At 37.3% G+C, this 21,794-nt stretch overlaps 1 protein-coding gene and 1 long non-coding RNA gene across 10 annotated transcripts in view; one reads left to right on the forward strand and one right to left on the reverse strand.

Annotated features, from left to right (window-relative positions):
- Window positions 1-21,794, reverse strand: part of LOC105229710 (tyrosine-protein phosphatase Lar) — a 907,083-nt gene that overhangs the window by 775,891 nt on the left and 109,398 nt on the right. For 7 of the 8 annotated variants that reach the window (XM_049458872.1, XM_049458887.1, XM_049458865.1 and 4 more), the window contains exon 1: window positions 19,984-20,191. The exons of the other annotated variant lie outside the window; for it this stretch is intronic. The gene's annotated coding sequence lies outside the window, so the exon portion shown is untranslated. Of the gene's footprint in view, window positions 1-19,983; window positions 20,192-21,794 lie in introns of those variants that run through there. 8 annotated transcript variants of the gene reach the window in all.
- LOC125778966 (uncharacterized) lies at window positions 20,198-21,773 on the forward strand. 2 transcript variants are annotated; one of them, XR_007423059.1, is made up of 2 exons: window positions 20,198-20,940; window positions 21,035-21,773. It is a non-coding gene; the product is annotated as an uncharacterized LOC125778966 (long non-coding RNA). The 2 variants fall into 2 exon arrangements; XR_007423058.1 differs by having other exon boundaries at window positions 20,198-20,845.

A 21,794-nucleotide genomic window follows, 5' to 3' on the forward strand; every position in this document is an offset into this window, starting at 1 on the left:
ATGCATAGGAGAATAAGGGAAAAGAAATTTGCTGATAATTCAAAAAGCCGATTTGAAACTAGTTACTTTTAAGTGTCCACAAACCTGCGATTTCTTTCGCCTAACCGCTCCTGAAACCCGTGACATTTGTCTCATTTTTCATACTAAAACCGCGTTGTTGCACTGCTACGAAAAAATAACGGAAATGCCTACACATAGCCAGCGACTACAACGAACCGAAAGACGAACTGGTGGTTTTATTCTGCACACAAAAACCAACGCGAAATGGAGTATGTACAGAGGCAAAGGTGATTACAAGGTAAGTGCGGTGGCAGTGATTTATGGCCGCTCAAATTTGCAGACATTTTGCGCTGATTTTGCTAGTTTCAAAAGTGTAGAGCAACAGCAAAAGAAAAGGAAATACACCAATCGCGAGCTAACGAAAATAGACGCCGGCTAGGCGAGCGGCAACGTAAAAGCATAGTTAAAGGCGCACGCCGGCAGACAGGTGGCACAAAAGGCAAGGAGACTGAAGTCAAAATAGAAAACGAAGAAGAAATGACGGCTTTCGTGAGCAAATAGTTAAGAATTAAAAATTACAGTTTAGTTGGAGGTTGGGTGGAGAGAATACCCCTACACTTTTATTACTTGTGTTGAAGGTGAAGTAGACAATGGAGAGAGTTAGAAATGGAGAAGTGCATTTTGGGCGCATCTGAAGTAGTGGCGCGGCGGTTGTGGTCTTTGCAGCTGATAAGGGTTTGGCATAAAGCGAAAAGTGGCGTAATAAGAAGTCATTTGAATTATTACTTTTACCATCTGCTAATTAACAAAGTCGACCGCAAGGTTTGAGTGATTAAAGTGCGCATAAAGGTCATAATGAAAACAATAATAATGCGGATAGCAGATAATTTTATTAGAGAAAGAAAAGCAGGTTAATTTTTTTTTTTTTTAACCACTCAACGGTGTTCGAAGATAAGCTAACTGCACAAGAGCAAGTCATTTAAGGGGTTACGTGGGTTTTGAGGGCCGAAAGGCAATTTACAAGTTATTTCATGAGCCAAGCAAAAAGAAATATTTGCGTAATAAGAAAAAATGTTGACAACTATATGTTATAGTGAACCGATCTGAATAATATGTTCGGAGATTATAGCGATGCCTGAGATAATAATCTGTGCCAAATTTCGTGACTATACCTTGTTAAATAAAAAATTTTGCAATAGAAGTACTTGATTTTGATAGGTCAGTTTGTATGGCAGCTATAGGCTATAGTGGCTCGATCTGAAAAATTTTTTCGGAGATTGCTACATTGCCTTGAACACTGACACATGCCGAATTTGGTGAAGTTATAGTTATGCGATATCAACGATTCCCTCTAATAAGCAGCTACTTGTGGAGAAAACGAGGTTTGCAAAATTTGAGATCGATAACTCAAAAACTGAACGACTACTTGGAGTATAGTAACAACAAAAATAATGTGTATACCCACAAAATGTGTCCATCTAAGTCTAATAAATATGCTCATCGCCGTGATAAAAAATTACAACTGCCTACATAAAAGATAGAAAGAATTCTTCATCGTATTTCATATGCAAATTTGGTTTATTAAAGCAAGCATACCCTTAGGCGCAGCTAAAATACACAGAAAAATTTTCAAACGCGAAAATGATAAGGCGACGCTCCACCGAAGCTCTGCCACTCAGCCGCAAGTGAATTTTTTCGGAATATTTATTGGCATTTCAAGTAGCCGAGTCATTTCACCAACACATACGCATAGCGAAGTGACTTTATTTTGTGTCTCCATGAACCTACGCAGACATTATAGCTCAGAGACACATACAAAAAGCTACTTTTAGAATGTGCACACATGTAGAACCTAATGTGCCGTTGGTTGTTTTCCATTTATTTCTCGACTTTTTTACGTTCTCACTCTTCAAACTTTCGTTCTTTATCAGTTAGTCTTTACAAATGAGTTGGTATGTCTCCTTTTGTGTTGGGTTCTCGTTCATTTGGATGGACATGTGTAAGTGTACGTTTGAATGAACAAAAAAAGGGTGTTATGATGAGGACAGGCCGATTTTGGTTTGTGGTATATGAGGTTTGAGTGTTTGTGGACCACTTAGTGGGAAATCAAATATTGTTTCGAAGGTACTAACTGAGAAGCTTAATGATTCCAACGATAAATGCATTGCTAACCTCAATATTCTGTGATATTCACAGAGAGACTCAGAGGTCTTACTTACTATATTTTCAATATAAAAGAAATCGGTGCTTGAAATCGGTTAACAAAATTGTTCCCTAACGTAACATAACGTGTAACGATACTGAACTCATCTTCGAAAAGTGGCAAGTTGAGCTCTGTGAAATCAAGTGTTCGCGCACTACGAGACTTTCAAGCAGAGGCGAGCCCTTCCGGCAGAGGTTATGTTTTTTGGATTTCTAGCAAATCTTTAAGGGTAGTGCTGATAGCTGACGTATAACTTTTTGGATTCAGCTACTAAATATTGTAGAATCGAACTCAAGACTCTTAAAAGGAACTCTCTAAATCGCTTTCTAACTCTGAAAGCAACTTTAGCCCCTCAAGCTTTATACACTAAATCAACGCATGTCTGAAGCACCTATTATATGAGCTCTATCATAATTCCGTACGTGCAGTGATTCTAGTATATGCGTTTATTTCCGCTACACTCTTCATTGACTCATAAGAAATGTGAAATAAGTTAAATGAAGGAAGTTGCTTTAAGTGTTCTATGCAGGAAATTAGAAAAGCTGCATCTTTTGTAAGGATGTTGTATTTTGTCCGTGTTAAAAATAAAAAGAATGGAATTATATTGAAGAGGGTAACTTTCTTTTGATTAAAATTTTAAATTAGCTGCCAGCTTTTTTGCCTTTTTCGCAGAGAAACGTAGAGCCAAATTGAAAAATACTAAGTGTTTGAACAACGGACTAGAGGTAGAGCGGGGTAAAATTGGACTGTGAAGCCCTCAGCGCATGCCTTATTGTCATATTTTAACTCCAGTTCACTGATGACGTGAGATATATATATTATGTTACAATATTATATAATAATGAAGAGATTGGAAAACATAATATATTTTTAATTTTTTCTATTGAAAAAGCTCTTTATGGCAAAAGAAAACTCACCTAAGTAACAAAATGTGTTTCAAACACACGCATTCCTATTTCAACAGAAGACAGAAAGGCGATATAAACTTAAGCGTCTTCAGATTTAGTATTAGAATATAAAAAATAGTGCCTAGCAAGTTTTGAAACAATCCAAAGATAACTTGATGAAACGTGGTACATCAAAATTTTTCAAGGCCTCCGCAGACGCTGAAAATGTGTGAAATCAGATGATAACCATATCCACTCCTTACATGTCTACTACATTGAGAGCTACTAATGCAGTCTTCGGTAGGCCTTCAACTATCGAAGCTGCAAAGGCTCGCCTGTCATGATAGAGCTCACACCGCTGCATCCAGTGATCAAACAGGTAGCCAAACATCATGCGGCTAATGGCAGTAGAGGATTTCAGCAAAGGGAAGATAATTTCGTCTCGACATGTGAAGGACCTAGGGGAAGACACACCAATGGTAATTCTTCCAATAAACGGGGTACAAAAAGGATTAACTTTACAAAGAATTTTAAAGTTTTTCTCTGACATACTGCTAAGGGGAAGCGCTATCCAGTGGTACACTGACGGCTATGAGCTGGCCCACGAACTAGCCCGCTCTACATCAGCGTCCAGGATGATGGGACCAGAACCATGTATTGCAGTGGGGTCAGAGTAGGAAGAGAACAGCATTAGCAGCAGGAATGCGCCATGCCAAGCTGCTTCTGGGAGGATACAACCTCGCAAGGTTTACGGAAATGATCAACCTCCCCCCGAGACAAATTCCGCCTCCTTGTCAAGCTCTTTACAGGGCACTACAGGCTCAGGAAGCACTTGTTTAACATGAGCATAGACGCTTTTTCTATAGAATATTATATTTTTTATCTAATTTTTTAAGAATTATTTATTTCTAATTTTTGTCCAATATTTCGATAAAATTCTCAAATTCTCCACTTTAAATTTCACTATCAGCGAAAAGGCACAAATTCTAATGCCGCTAGTAATCATCTTGCGCTCTTCCTCTTTTATTCAATTTCCCTTGCCGGCAGTTAACAGCTGCTAACCAACAAGGCTATGCGAAAAATTGCCATTTGACTAGCTGCCAGCATGACCCTAACTACGCTATCTATTGACAAGCCTGCCGCTACGTGCATGTCAGTGTGTGCGTGTGTCAGTGTATGTTTGTGTGTGAGTGTGTGCCAGCTGCATGCGTCAAGGTTGGGGGTGATGCCAAAATAATTGTGGCACTGATATCGAACTCAAAGTAACGGCGCAGCGTTATTGTCTGCATGCAGCTAGAGGGTAATATACAATTGTATGCATGTATGTATGTATGTGGCGCTTCGCTTTCACTGGTAGTCTAGGTCGAGGCAATTTCTGATTGCCTTTTAAATTTCAAATATTCACGGCAGTGAGTCGTTCAATGTCATAGATAAAGTAATTCCTGCGTACGATTCCGCCTTGCGCCATGACATTTATTACCCCCGACCCCACTACCCTTCCTTGCCGATTGCTCGTAGGTATTTTTGTGGGTATTTATCATTGACAATTTTGTCGGTGACTTTTTGCACGAATTTTATTTGCAATTTTCATTTGCGCAAAAATGACTGCGTGTGCATTTGTCGCCAAATCGTGTAATTATTGAATTGGAAATAAATGTGCGTGCCACGAAATGTGCTGATAAAATTTATTTTCTACCCGTTTGTGTGTTTTGTTTTTGTTTAAATGGTATCAAAGCAAATGAATTTCGAAAGAAATACCTTCTTGGCTTTTAAGTCTATTTTTCGGGTGCATCGTTGACAGCTGTCAAAAAGGTTGAGCGCATTGGTATGCCCTTAGAAATTTTTATTACTTCTTGGCTCGTCAGTTCGAGTGAAGGAGAGTTGCGGTGAGACAATAAAGAAATCTATAGAGAATTTTGTAAAATTTATATATTTGCTTAATCCCAATTAATTTTAAATTTGTATGACAGCTACATACAGTGGCGGACAAAAGTCTACATACACCCCCTGTTTTCTTCGATGTGAGAGTACAAAAACTTTTTAGAAAAATGTGTTGATACAGTTTTATTCTAATCTTCTTTCTAATAACAACAAACTTAAAAAATCCATTAATTAATATAAAACTACAAATTTATAGAATAAAAACTCAAATATTGTGTTGACAAAAGTCTACATACAGTACAAAAATATCTTAGTTCAGTGCGAAAAACTGTAAAAAATGCTAGTTATTAAGACGTTTTAGTATTTAGTTGGGTCCCCATTGGTATCTATAACTGCTTGAAGACGCCGTGGCATTGATTCTGCTAAATTTGTCAACGCTGCAAATGTAATGCTGTTCCAAGGTCCCAATATGCGCTCTTAGAGTAGAGCAGAGCTAGAAATTTGGTTCTTTCTAATTCTACGCTCCAAAATCTCCCATACATGTTCAATAATATTCATATTTGGACTTTGAGGTGGTGTATTTAATTCACTTGGAGTATAATAATGCAACCAATCCTTGACAATTTGCGCCGCATGCATCGGATCGTTATCTTGTTGAAATATCCAACCGGAACCGAGCCCTAAATTATCCACCAAAGGCCTCAAATTATGTTCCAACAGAGACTAAGTATAAGTACCGTCCATTTCATCTTCAATAAAGTCCAACTTTCTAACTCCAGAGGCCGCAACAGCTCCCCAAACCATTACGCTGCCGCCACCGAGCTTCACAATTTATACTACGTTCTTCGGTTCAAGCGTGGCGTTAGTTTTCCTTCAAATTTTAGCCCTTTCATCACTACCAAAAAGGGTGAATTTAGAATCATCTGTAAATGAAACTTTTTTCCAAAAATCCATTTCCTTTTCTTTGTGTTTTTTTGCGAACTTTAAACGAAGTTTCCGGTTTTTTCAGAAATAAAAGGTTTCTTCCGTGGTGTTCTACTGTGGAATCCGTTATCGTTTAGAGTTTTTTTTTTATTGTTTTTGGTTGGATACTCATTTGTGATGTACTTACTACGCGTTCGGCTATATTTGGAGCATTTACTTTTGGATTTTGGTCTACTTCGGTGGGAATCAGGCTGACGTCTCTACGAGATTGTTTTTTTGGGCGTCCACTGCGCGGTTTATTTTCGTTGGAACCATTATTTTTAAAGTGTTTTAGAATTGTCTGTACTGTTGCTCGACTCAAGTTAAAAATTTTAGAAATTTCACCATATGATTTTTTTTCTTTTCTTTCTTTTATCACCAAATTTCTTACATCAATTGATATTTCATTTCGCGGAGCCATTATAGCTATTGAAATGTTTAAACCACAACTAAATTCAATAAATATCAAACAATAAACATATTGAAATAAAAGAAAAAGGCTAACGTTAACTTACTGTTAATATTGCAATGTACAAAGTAGGAGATTAGAACTGTATGTAGACTTTTGTCAAAGCAATTTTTGAGTTTTTCTTCCATAAATTTGTTGTTTTATGTTAAATAATGATTTTTTTTAGTTAATTGTTATTATAATAGATATTAGAATAAAACTGTATCAACACATTTTTCTAAAAAGTTTTTGTACTCTCACATCGAAGAAAACAGGGGGTGTATGTAGACTTTTGTCCGCCACTGTATGTGCCTTAATCAACCGATCTGAGCAATTTCTTCAAAAATTATATGATTGCCTTAGGCAATAATCCTTGCCAAATTTCGTCAAATCAAAGAGTTTTTCATGCAAACACTTGAATCCGATCGTTCAGTTTGTATGCCAGCTATATGCTATAGTGGTCCGGCGATATCGGTGGTTCCAAAAAATGAGCTTCGTTGAGAAAAAAGAACGTGTACAATATTTCAAATCGATATCTTACAAAATGACGGACCAGTTCCCGTATACTCTACAGACAGGATCTCCGAGGTTTCCTTGTGGGTGTCACAAACAGCCTTGGAAAATTAATATAACCTATTCTGGGTATATAAAATAATGGCAATGGTCTATCAATTTCCCAAGGTATATATTGATGGATGACTCTTGATCATACGACTTTATAGGCATCATCTCAGTCAGTAAGAGACATACACTTTGGTACCCATAATAGTATAAAGTAAATTGAGGATAATCCATAGCGATACCCGATTCTGATTTTAGTGTATCTGACACATCAAGTCTTCCAACACCAAGATGTCATCATAGCGGTAGAAAACGATCGTCCTAACAGGGATCTCACTTGGACAGCCCAGAAAGCTGGTATAATAGATCATAAGACCCTTACAAATCGACAAAACGCTTTGAGCCTATCACAAAATAGTAATAACCGCTACAACTGTGGCAAATGCTGCTAAACACACGCGAAGTTCATTGGTCCATTGCCAGAACGCAAGACGCTCGGGAGTTTCCGGTCGATGGAAGCAAAATCGAACAACCCATTCCCCTGTTGGACAAGTGTTTCTTGAGCCTGCCTGTGTCTTATATGGAGTGCGACTAGTAGGTTTGTTTCTGGGGAGCATGAACTCACTCTCTCCTCTGTGCGAAGGAGTTACTTTATGGTTTGCGACCCCACCGCATGGCAGGGTCCTGGTGTCATCATCTCAGAAACTACCGCAGAGCGAGCTAGCTCATCAGCCAGTTTGTTGCTGGCTACCCCTCTACAGATAGACCGTTCAGCCTTCCTACGAACTCTTGAATTAATAGCGATATAGGCTGAGATCGATTTTAGGGCTTCTTGTCTATCGCTGAGCACGGCGATATGCTAATTACGATTGATTGGAAAATATCCCGAGTATGGAAAGCTTGGAATGCGGTCTCACAATACCTGCACCAATATCTTCCGATGTCTGCGAGCCATCAGTGTACTAATGCTGCGTCTCAGTAGTAGGTCAAGTATGGAATCACTCCAGTCAAACTTAGTGCCAAGACTAGATTAAACTTCCTTAAGAAGTTTACAGTTTTCGTAACACCGTCTATTGAAAGGAAGGCCAGTAGTGTTTCTTCGCCTAACGCCTTCATTTCTTGGAACGGCATTATTTTCCATTTATCATACCCTTCCGTTGCCATAAGAAGTATGGTATGTTTCCTGCCTTTTTGATCACTAGGTGCAGTGGTGTGAGCTTCAGCATGACTTTAAGTGATGCGATTGAGCAACTGCCCGTTACCCCTGAAGCGCAAACGCAGCTCCGATAGTTAAAATCCTACCGAACACTGCGTAGCTTTAGACGCTCAAGCAACTGCTCCATAAATAACAATAGAACTGACTGATGATTGTATACAGTCACCTGATGATACTTGGCCTGCGGCCCTAGGATCTATAAAGATATTCGCTTTGTATAAGGGACGACGGTTGTTTTTGGCGAATTGATATTTAATCCTTACCCCTTTGCTAGACTTAACCCCTTTGGGCGATGTCGCCGAGAGTGTTTTCAAATTTACATACTAATTTATCTCAAAATTACATATTTCGAAGACATCCGATTGTTTACTATACGGAGCAGTGTGAGCTGCAGCATGACTGCGTTTGAGCAAGTGTTCGAAAATTGTGGACACAGATATGACGAAATCATTATCGATGTAAAGTAGATGAGAAGAAAAAGGCCAGCTTATCTTATAACGACGAAAAAGTGATCCAAAAGAGAGCAGAGAGTTAGATACTATACAGCTACATTGCATGCAAGGATATAGTGAGCCAAAAAACCTAATACAGAATTTAAGGGTTATGATGAACCTATACAAATATAGATAAAAACATTGAGAGCATGCAAAGTTGTCAAATAAAGCATACAAAATTATGTTTTCATTAAAAATTCCATAACTTTTGAATCGTTTGGGATAAAATTAAAAAAAATGCAGATTCTTGTAGAACATAAAATTTCCTTAACAAAAACTACTTCAGGGGGATTTTTTCCATTAGAAATTAATATTTTTACAATTCTCAACTATAATATTGTATTGCCTACAAATACAGCACTTAAATAACGCTTTAGGTACATATGTATATACCAATCCATCAAAAGCAGTACAGCACGCTCAGCGCTCAACAATTAACGAGCGTAAACAATTTGTAGAAATATTTACAACATTTTTTCCAACACACAGCATAGCAAAGTGTGGAAAGCGGAATTTTAGAAAATAAAAAATTAACAAATTTAAAGTTACAACTGTATAATTGCTAGCACTTAATCGAGCTGTCAACAGCAGAGCGCTTCATTATGCACAGACCTCGCACTGCTACACCACAAGCCACCATCAATTGGCAACTGTTGCTAACTCGGCATGTCTACATGTACTTTACAATAGTCGTAATGGTTGTTGGTGTTGTAAGCGTTGTAATCTTTTTTTTTATACCCTGAACAGAGTGCTTTAAGTTTGCCACGAAGTTTGTAACAATCGGCGGAGACCCTATTAATTATATGTACAAACATATAAAGGACGAGCCTGACAAAGTTACGCTGGTATGTCTTAAAAGACGCGAGTTAGTCGCACAGTTCTTGAGATATTTTTCTGAAAATTTGCAGACGTTATTTGCTGCCCAAGAAGCTGCTCATTTGTCGGAATTCGCTGGTATCGGATCATTTCAGGATATAGCTGCCATATAAACTGACCGTTCATACTCAAGTCTTTGTAGGAGAAACTTTTTTATTCGACAAGATATCTACACGAAATTCGGTAAAGATTATTTTTGAAGACAACTGTACAATAGCCCAAAAAATTGTTCAGATCGGACCACTATAGCATATAGCTGCCATATAAACCGAATGATCAAACTTAAGTCCTTTTATGGAAAAGTTCTTTATTTGATAAGGCAACGTCACAAAATTTGGCATAAATTATTATCTAAAGCATCGCTACAATATCCGAAAAAAGTTGTTCAGATCAAACGACTATAGCATATAGCTGTCATACGCACTAACCGATGAGTCTTTGTTCGGAAAACTTTTTTTTTCACAAGATATCTTCCTAAAATATGTCACAGATTATAGCACATGTGAGGCATATTATAGCTTCGGTGCAACCAAAGTTAACGGTTCTTCTTTTCTATCTTATTTTTTTATAAATTGCTACAAAGTGTATTGGACTCTCTCCACGGTTGAGACTTAAGTAATAGAAATTAGCGACATGCGTGCCAGTTCGCAAGCGCAGCTGGACAACTATATGACATTGCAACAACAACAAACACAATAACAACACCCACAACCAGTAGTGTTTGTTGTTGTTTTTATGTAGCTTTTTTCTTTACGCTACTCTTGTCATTCCCTCGCCGGGGTAGTTGTGGATTGGTTTGTGGTCGTTGACGGCACTAAGCGCGTTAGCAATTAATTTGCATGTTGCTACTGTAAAGCAACAACAATAACAACTGCAATACATTGTAGCTGGCATATGCGCATATGGTACAAGTCAGTCAGCAGACACAACTGACCACAAACAATGTTTTGCCCCACATTCGATTAGACTGTCAAAGTGCGCAAGCAGCTTTAGGACGGCGGGCGCTGGAAGTAGCGGGTGGGGTATGTAACTATTCTAATGGAGTAAAAAATGGCTAAACAAAAAAGAAAGCACATTTCTATTATCTTTTGATGCATACATTTGTATATGTCTGTACATTTGTAGCCACCTTTAGGGAATCTAGTGCGCCAATGCAGCCATTTGACTAATTTGCTGGCAATTTAAATGAATTAGTGTACTTTAAAGAAATGTCCTAAATTAGCTGAGGAAAAACGACTATGAACTAATTGAGTTGATTTCTGTACGGGATATGGAAATTAGCATGACATTACTAAAAAGTTGAAACTACAATGTTGCAATATGCGCTACAATGTCTCAGTGGAGCGTAGTTGTTTAACCCTTGCTGTACGTATATTTGAAAAAAAAAATCTAATAAAAGTAAATTTCAACTCTACAGTGGTGTGGTATAATGGATAGCATCACGCACTCCGGATACACTCATATTTCGGCTGGCAACATTACTGGGATGAATGAAAAGTTTAACCTCAAAAGTAAACGACAAAGCTTCGAGATATTTTATTCTAACGAGTGATCCAAGTAGAGGTAGAGATCAAGAGAATAAGCAGCCGTAGCTGAGAGTGTACACGAAGACCATGGATTCGACGCCATTCGCAGTAACTAGGACTCACGTAAGGAAGGACCTAGCGCATCTAACGTCGAGATCTTAAATTGAAAACGTATAAAATACAGCTTGTGCAAGAACTGAAGCTGCTCGACCTTCCCAAGCGACATCGCTTCGCGATATGGGGTCTTGAAAAGTTCCAAGACGAAAAGAAATTCAAGAGCTGCAATTTCAACCAGAAAAAAAAGGTTTGGTGTGATTTATGGGCCGGTGGAATCATCGGTACATAATTCTTCAAAAATGATGGCCGTGAGAATGTAACAGTCAATGGAGATCATTACCGCGCCATGATAACTGACTTTTTGATGACTGAAATTGAAGCTTGTGATCTCGGCGACATTTGGTTTCAACAAGACGGCTCCAAATTCCCACATATCGCATCAATCAATAGATTTATTGAGAGAACGCTTCGGTGAGCAGATGATTTCACGTTTTGAGCTGTTCGATTGGTCACTAAGATCGTGTGATATCACACGGCTAGACTTTTTTCCTGTGGGTGTATGTAAAATCTAAAGTCTATATGGACAATCCAGCTTCTATTCAGGCCTTGGAGCAAAACTTCACGCGTGTCATTCGCAGGTTACCAGTCAAAGTGCACGAACGAGTTGTCGAAAGTTGGACTTAACGGATGAACCATGTAAGACGTAGCCGAGGCCAACATTTCAAAGAGGTAATCTTAAAAAAATAAATGCCAAAAAATATACTTTCAAAGGATAATAAACATTAAATTTGAAGTTTTTGTGTTTTTTATTAAAAAAAAAACAGGCAATGGATCACCCTTTGTGAATCCTGCTGAATCGCAACAAAATCGAGCCATTCCTGAAGTGGATGAAGGGTGGGTCCCTTACGTCAACATCAAAAAAAATTGGTCTGCCAGAGCAAACGGTGGCCAAGCCAGGATGACGGTACGAAGCATTTTGCTATGTGTTTGGTGGTATTGGCAGGACCAAAATCTAAATTCGGACGTGAAAAATATCAGCGATTGGACTGTTTGAAAAAGTACCAGTGTTATAAGGACAATGACTGACTGCCGAAATCGATAGTACCTGGAGTTTCGGGAGCTCGATTGGGAGGCTCTTATGCATCCACCTTATACCACAGTCCAGACCTGGCGCGAGGTGATGTCTACCTGTTCATATTGCTTATGGCGAATTGTGTTGAGAAATTCACTTCAAGAGTAGTGTGTGAATGTCGACTGTGCCAATATTTTTGTCAATAGGATCGATTATGAGCTTTATCCATATGCTTTGAACACTCGTCCGAGTAAAAGTAGGAATTTATTATCTCCAAAAATTCAAAGCTTTTTTATGAGGATCAACTATACAAGGTCTACATGATGCCATCACGCCCAAGAGATCCTTTTCTTTCTGCGACCAAGCTCCACTGTTCAAAGGAAACAAATTTCTTGAGTCCACAATTTAATTCAGTAGAAAAGATCCTTCCCTCTGGAAAGAAACAAATTCTTCGAGTTCACAACCTATTTCAGTAGAAGTCCTTCGGTAGAGATAAGAAATTTCATTTCTAGAGTTAAAGAATTTTTTTTTCGGTGGAGAGCATTTCTTTTCCACATATTTCCTACGAAATATTTAGTCTGGTAACTAGATTTAAGGACATTAATTTCGTCGATTTTTTTCTTCTCAAATTCATAATGAGTACGTTAACCACTAATAGAGGATCTCAAGTGATTACAAGGTGCTATGTTATCTTCTCAACTGAAAATCTAGGGAATGCTCCCAATAGTTGAGTTGTTTTATTTTTGGTTAGCGACAGAAATTCCAAAAGCAACTTAGATGAACTTAATAAACTCGGCTCTATTCGCGTAAGCGTTGTCTACGCCTATAAAGAAGAACTAAGATGAATACTGGCGAGTTGACAGCCCTCCGCCGGCTAAACATCCGGATCCATTCGGGTTGAGCAGACCAGCTGACGTAGAAACGAATTTAGTTGAGTTAACGGAGACAAAATTAAGCCGGATATATGTATCATATGTCCGGTCAAGAACTTATCCCACAACTTCATTCCAAATGCGCCATTCATCTTAGAGATCCTAAAGTAATGACATTTTTATTACGGCTAGAGTGTAAGGCTCTTTAATAGAGTTGTTATGATATCGGTTAACGAAAACTTTGTTTGTAGAAAAGGTACGCTAATTGTGCTATACTTAAGCCGTCTAACGATCGACGCATGGTAAGAGCTCTTTACACAGTGTAGGATCTTAGGTAAGGCTAGAACAAGGACAATAAGTAGGCAAGTAAAGACGGTAAAAGATAACGATAGAGTACCTACAGAGTTCTATTTGTAGAACTGTAGGGATTCAGCTCTGAACTCTGCAAGCAGTTGTCAGTTTCTAAAGCAATCGGCGACCTGATCTTATAATTTTAGTCATTAGGGCATTATGCATAGATCATATTATATGATAGTATAGACTTAAGTATATAAACTAGTTAAAAATTCGACACTGGACACTTGTTGAATGGATTTTCCACTTCTCTACATATAATAATAAAATAACTTTGTAAAACAACAAGAGCAACTACAATGAATATGCCCACTTATAACCTCTGCAAATGCCCTATAAGGTCGACTTATCACTCATTTGGACAGCAGTCCTTTATGTGATCTTCATGATTATGACCAAAAATATCAAATCTGAGTATAATTTTTTGCTGATGGCAAGATTTTGCAATTTGAGAACAATGGGTCTCAGCTTTGTATCCCTCAAGCCATGAGATATAACAAATTCATCGAAATTTACAGGATTCTTGTGAAAGATTGAATCAGAATTGCATGCTAAGTTACCTCGGTCATTTAAACTCCAACAAAAATAACCCCTCCGATACAAGCAAGAAAAAAAATTAAAGCTTTAAACACCTCACTCGCTACCTTACAGTAAACAAAAAACGTTATATATGTATGTATATGTATGAAAGTGGTGAAAAATATTTTAAGGATCTCCTGTCTGCAACGTCTCATATTTACTTTCCTCACTTGCTTGCAATTACCAGAACGGAACTTCGTCAATGGTCAGAAGGAAAAGTAAAAAGAAAACAAAGCATTCCAAGTAAAGGAGTAGCCAGTCAGTGCAACAAAAAAACAATAACAACAATTGGGCCCAATTTGCTGGGGAAAAGTGCACAGTTGTACGATGAGTTGCCGCATTTTAATTCAGTCGCCTCGTCTTCGGACACTGGTTTGTTGTGCGTGTACTCTTTCTTATTTTCCAGTTCATTGTATTGTTGTACACACACACAAACATACATATATGTATGCATGCAAGTATTTGTTATGGGTATTGTTATTTGTCTTTAGCCACTCTCACATATTTATTATGTTGCTGCTTTTCGTTACTTGATATCCTTTTCACAAATTAAATTCTTACGTTTATGGTACACTTGTACGTAACTGTGTATGTGTGTGTGTGTGCTTAATGATGTTTACATTTTCATCGCATTTCGATTTTGCGCTCAATTGATTTGTGCAACTAATTGTTGTGGCAAATTCTTATCGTTTATGCTTGTCTTCCACGAAAAGGGTTTATTTGGAAAAATAATAAAGATTGGTGGTTCATTAGTTTATTATGTGCAATCAGTTTTTATTTGCCAACTTACAAGGGATAACTGTAATTTATGCAAATATCACTGATAGCAGACAAGGGCTCATTAGTAGATGTTTTATTTTTGGGATTTGTATTTACTTTGCCAAAGGGAGATTTATTTTTGATGTGAGTAAAAGATGATTTGGAGGATACCAGTATAAAGAGTGGATGAAACATACATTATTCATAACTTAGTTATAAATAATATGATTGAAGTTTCGTGATTTAATGGGTATCAATTTTTTCTTTACAATCTTCGTTTTTTTTTATAGAATTTGCAGTCAAGTCATCCCGTAACTGCCCAATTAAAGGCAAGTTTCATTCGGCTTAAGGAGGCAGTACATCTTCTAAATGTCCAAGGTAGTGATAACGGTCCATGATTTCCCGAATCTAAAAGAGCGCTCTAAGTTCGTACTACCCAAAACATTCCCAAATCAAAATATTACCACCCCCGTTTTTTAAATTTTTTGTCGCATAACGGGGATTCATTTCAGCATTCTTCGGACAGTGAGCCTAAACTTTTCCATCGCTACCTGTCATATTTATCTTAAATTCATTAGACCAAAGTAGCTTACGCCATTTTTTTTTCATAAATTGACTCGATTTCAACAGACCGGACTGAAGATCCATGCAGTTACCCGGAAAGAGTTATACGATCTAACCCTGTTTAAAGCGGTAAGTAATAAAACTAATTTGGAGGTAACCCATTTCAAGCTATAATATATAAACGCTTTCCATAAAAGAATTTAATACTATTTCTAGGCCAAAAAAGTTTAAGTTGAAAAGAAAAAACGGAGTTTCAAGGAATATAGGCTTGACTTCCAACTTTTTTGTAGATGGCGTTAAAACCCCGACAGTGAACAACTCAAAAATTTGGGATATTACATTTGAAAGACTGTACTTCTTCGCGGCAGCTCTTGGCGGAAGTACAAAGAAATGTTTCTGGCCACTTAGAAAGCAATCAATCGAATGCAGAACTGCGTTGCTGAAGACGATACAGATAACTCAGAACACCACATAGCGGAATATCACAGGATGTCTCTTGATATCCGTCGTCGAACGAATACATCCCGCTTGCTGCCGGTTGAGCAACATAATTCACTCCACTCCAAGCAATTTCTGTTGGGAATTTTTTTCAGATTCGTCCTTGGAGTCGAAGTACCACCCTTCGCAGAGCGTGAGCTCGGGTTGTTGTATGAAATAAGAAAGAATAAAGCACAACTTCTTTCTATAGCACATTAAACTCCTGCCTATCCAGAATAGTCGCCAACATACAAAATATATCCTGCGAACAAGGAGTTCTCCGCTAAGCCCACTCACTTAACACCTCTCTCCGTTTGGTCCGTCGAAACAGTTCTTTTTCTAATCCTACCGCTAAGTGTTATAGAAGACAGTTGATTTCTACACTTTCTCTTAAACATGCCTTAGGTACTCGCTACAACAGCTAGCTTGTGTACATACAGACGAACGGACGGACAGGCGGTCTTGACTAAATCCAACCTACACAAGTCGAGTTTACGTGACCGAGACGAATTCGGATTTTTTATCAGGCTAAGAAGAGTAAATTCGGCAAAATTCTGCCGCTCCAACAACTAAATCTACTTAGCTTGATCAGTTGATCATTTATATGGGGATATACTTTATGGGGTCTCCGACGTTTCCTTCAAGGTGTTATAAATTTAACATTTCTTGTTCAGTGTATGAATCCATCAATTGCAAAAAACTCTGGAATTTAAGATTAGGTTTGTTTGGATTATTTATTTTGAAGCGCCGAAAACAACCTGATGAAAATGACAAATGTAAAATTTTACAGTTCTCTGCAGGCAAAATTTTATTAAGAGAAAAGTGCTTCTGATAGAACCAATCCGAAACTCAATCCGAATAACAAAACAATATACTATTTACAATTTTAGACACGGGAAATATCAATATGAAAATATTTTCAAACCCGCTATGAGAATATCGGAATGCGTTTCAAAAACTACTAAACTTATTAAGTGCTTTGGTGGACTGTCTACACTTTTTCATTAAGGACTTAACTCAACTACTAATGAGCTAGTCTACTAGACACAATTCTCTTCACTGAAACGTTGAAATAATGACAAAAAATTATGGTTTTTTGTTCGAATTAATATTTTAGACTTTAAGGCACTTTTCACTCAGATAATGTGGCAACCAATTTTTAATATTTAAGAAATAAAAAATAAATTAATTCCATCAAACTTGACTACTATACTGGCATTTATTATCACTAACAAAATCCACATTTTTACATTTCTCTAAGTAGTATTATCTGTTTGCATAATTAGCAGCAATATTTTTTTTTTCAAAATTAAATAGAAACATAAATTGAGCAACAAGAATTATGCGAAAAAAAATGTTTGACACATTTGTATGCAAATTTCATATTTCCAACCAATTTATATCTAAGGTAATTTAATAGTTTTCATCATTTTTCAATAGCTGTAAATTTTTTATATTTTGACGGTGCACCGAAATCTAACCACGAATATGTAATTGAAGTGCAGTAAAAATGGAAATTGTATTTAATGCAAGTGCTTTTTTGCGGCAGTGAATGAAATTGATTTTAATTGAGTGGTCGATTTTATAATTTAAATCTAACCAATGCGGTTAGTTATGAATATCATGTTTGATTTAAATTTAGATAATATTTCATAGCACAAAACTACATATGTATGTATGTATATTTAAGCACGTACATAATTTGCAAGGGCAACATGTCAATTAGGACTGTATCACATACCATTTGCATAAATTGCAAAAATTATTAATAAAACGCAGTCTAATGACAGATTATTATTTCTTACTGACATATTTTTATCTGTGGTTTATATAATTATAATTTTTAAAACATATATAATATAAGCAGAAATTTGATGTTATCATGAGATAAATATATTTTTTACATTTTTTAATAATGAAAATTCAAAAAAAATATATATTTTAATTTCTAGGTTATGTTCCGCTCGTTAGATTTTAGTATTCGGTTGTCAAATATCTTCCTTCCGCCTTTTTGTCTTTTGAATTTCGCGACTATGTATAAAGCGATACAGAGCTCGTATCTGGCAATACTATACATCTTTGAAAGTCCTTGACATAACCTACAAAACGACGCTATGCATGATTGGTTTGGATATTGCGTTCAACAGTCATAGACGTGTAACATGTAACGCCAAAATTCGCGCTATTTTAAAGTTTTCCTTCGTTAAAGGCAAATCCGCTAGAGAAACGTTCCGTGAGATTAATGGTATTTTGGGAGATGGTACTCTATCACTTCGAACTGCGGAGGAATGGTTTCGACGATTCAGAGCGGGTGAAAACGACACCATTGTTAAGCCAGCCGGCGGAAGACCTGTGACGACGAATATCGATCAAATCATGGAAAACATCGAGTTAGACCGGCATGTAGCATCTCGTGGCATCGCCCACAGGATGGGAGTTAGTAGCCAAACCATTTTAAACCATATGCAGAAGGCTGGATACACAAAAAAGCTTGATGCTTGGGTGCCGCATGATTTGACGCAAAAAACCTTTTGGACCGAATCAACGCCTGCGATACGCTGCTGAAACGGAACGAACTCGAACCATTTTTGAAGCGGATGGTGCTGGGCGACGAAAAATAGATCACATACGACAATATCAAGCGAAAACGGTCATGGTCGAAGGCCGGTGAATCGTCCCAAACAGTGGCCAAGCCGGGATTGACGGCCAGAAAGGTTTTGCTGTGTGTTTGGTGGGATTGGAAGGGAAATATCCACTATGAGCTGCTCCCATATGGCCAGACGCTTAATTCTACCGTCTACTGCAAACAACCGGACCGCTGAAAGCAGGCGATCGACCAGAAGCGTCCATAATTTGCCAACAAGAAGGGTGTAGTGTTCCACCAGGATCACGCCAGACCACACACTCGTTATTGACTCGTCAGAAGCTACGGGAGCTCGTATGGGAGGTTTTATCGCATCCATCGCATGTTGGGGTAAAGTTGAACTCAAAAGAGCCTTGTGAAACGTGACTGTCCGAGTTCTTCGCAAATAAGGAGAGGGGCTTCTACGAGGGGGGGTATTATGAAATTGCCGTCTAGATGAAAACAGATTATCAACCGAAACGGCGTATATTTGAACTAAATCTGATCACTGTAGAACTTTTTATAAAACATTGAATAAAGAGCAAAAAAGCGGAAGGGAGACATTTGACAACCTTATAATATTAGGTTGTCAAAAACGTCTTGCGGTATTTTCGCTAGTTATAGTCATGCTATACCTTTTTGGAAAGCTCATTTCACGCGCTAACACGTGTTTGATTGATTGTCGTTTCTTTTATGTCGTTCGTGAGTTATAGCGTCGCAAACATGGAGCAAAATAAAGAGAAAATACGGCATATTTTACAGTACTACTACGATAAAGGCAAAAATGCATCTCAAGCCGCCAAAAAAATTTGTGCAGTTTATGGGCCCGATACAGTTTTCATTTCCACCGCACAACGATGGTTTCAACGTTTTCATTCTGGTGTAGAGGTGGTCGAAGATGCGCACGCTCCGGAAGGCCTGTCTTCGAAAATTGCGATAAAATCGCTGAATTGGTCGAAAGAGACCGGCATAGTAGAAAAAAATAAAAAAAAAATATATAAAAAAATAAAAAAAAATATATAAAAAAATAAAAAAAATATATAAAAAAATAAAAAAAAAATATATAAAAAAATATAAAAAAAAATATAAAAAAAAATAATAAAAAAAAATAAAAAAAAATAATAAAAAAAATAAGAAAAAATAAAAAAAAAATAATAAAAGAAATAAAAAAATAAAATTAAAATAAATAAAATTCAATAAAAATACCGCAAGACTTTTTTGACAACCCAATATAATAAAATGTTGATTTAGTTATGATAACATAATTCAATATTTTTTATCGCGTAAACACACACATTTATGTGTTAGTTTATGTTGTTATTCTTAGTGGCACACACTTTTCCAAGCAGTTGAATTATTTAAACTGATAAGATAACGACATAGTTCGCTTGGAAAACGGGTGTATGCCATCAATTAAAAGGATGTTTGCTTTTAATGGCACTAGACATAGCTGTTCCAATTTTACAGAGATAGGTAGATCACAAGGGATTAGACAAAAACTATTATTTTGTTATGTGGAAACAGATTTATGGCACCAAAGTAGGATTACACACATCTGCGTAAGTACATACCTTTTTAATAATCAAAATATATTGCTGCAACACACGTAGAACACAGCCGGCGTTGAAACAACACAAAGCATAATCCACGAAAAATGTTAACACTGAGGCTTTGTGCCCGTCATATGTACATACATACACGCTTAAGTATGTAACGTGTGGGCTGCGATTCAAATGAAACAATTTTACACAAAACGCGCGCTACACTTACGGTGGTGTTTTTTTTGGGGAAACTTTAGTATACGATCCCACGATTTCAGGGTTAAAAGTGGTATGGTTGGATAGAGCTGATGCTCCAGATTAAGAAAATATATAATTGTTGCCGCCGCAAACTTATAGCTTTCGAGATATTTGCATTTAAAGTTGAAAATTTTGCAAATTTTATCTTGCAATTTCTCGATTGCTAGTAATTATTTAATTCATATTATGCACTTTTTATGCACTTATACTTCATTACATTGTTTCTACATATTTTTTTCCTGTAATTATTTAGTTATTTGCTTAAAATAAGCATTTTATATTTTACACAATTTTCATTTCATGCACAATAACAAAAGTATTCCGTGTTTACAGATATTAAGTGTTGCCATAATTACACATTTATCAAATGAATAAGAATGGACATAAAAACTCAAACGCAGAAAACAAATACCATCTGAAATAAATTTTCCATTGTAATAAAAAAAGTTTTAGGGCTTATAAGTATGTTTAATCTAATAATTTAATAAAAGGATCATAATGATTATTTGCAATTCAACAAAGGTAAAACAGGGTAAACATTAGTCCATTCGCGTCCCACTTCTTTCTGCATTGGCGGCCTTCGGCCGCGCTTCAAAAAAATAACCCTGGCCGATCCAACACCGGGGTGTATCAAGTTTTTTTTTTAAGTAAAACTCCTTTTCGCGTTGGCGGCCTTCGGCCGCGCTTCAAAAAAATAACCCTGGCCGATCCAACACCGGGGTGTATCAAGTTTTTTTTAAGTAAAACTCCTTTTCGCGTTGGCGGCCTTCGGCCGCGCTTCAAAAAAATAACCCTGGCCGATCCAACACCGGGGTGTATCAAGTTTTTTTTTTAAGTAAAACTCCTTTTCGCGTTGGCGGCCTTCGGCCGCGCTTCAAAAAAATAACCCTGGCCGATCCAACACCGGGGTGTATCAAGTTTTTTTTTAAGTAAAACTCCTTTTCGCGTTGGCGGCCTTCGGCCGCGCTTCAAAAAAATAACCCTGGCCGATCCAACACCGGGGTGTATCAGGTTGTTTTTAAGTAAAACTCCTTTTCGCGTTGGCGGCCTTCGGCCGCGCTTCAAAAAAATAACCCTGGCCGATCCAACACCGGGGTGTATCAAATTTTTTTTTAAGTAAAACTCCTTTTCGCGTTGGCGGCCTTCGGCCGCGCTTCAAAAAAATAACCCTGGCCGATCCAACACCGGGGTGTATCAAGTTTTTTTTAATTAAAACTCCTTTTCGCGTTGGCGGCCTTCGGCCGCGCTTCAAAAAAATAACCCTGGCCGATCCAACACCGGGGTGTATCAGGTTGTTTTTAAGTAAAACTCCTTTGCGCGTTGGCGGCCTTCGGCCGCGCTTCAAAAAAATAACCCTGGCCGATCCAACACCGGGGTGTATCAAAAATCTTGATATATCAAGAAAAAGGGCAATGATTTATGTATTTGGGGTATAGTCCTATTTTTTATTCATTTTTATTCGTTTGATAAATGTGTAATTATGGCAACACTTATTATCTGTCAACACGGAATACTTTTGTTATTGTGCATGAAATGAAAATTGTGTAAAATATAAAATGCTTATTTTAAGCAAATAACTAAAT

Source organism: Bactrocera dorsalis, chromosome 1, assembly GCF_023373825.1.
Source record: "Bactrocera dorsalis isolate Fly_Bdor chromosome 1, ASM2337382v1, whole genome shotgun sequence".
NCBI classification, from domain to species: domain Eukaryota; kingdom Metazoa; phylum Arthropoda; class Insecta; order Diptera; family Tephritidae; genus Bactrocera; species Bactrocera dorsalis.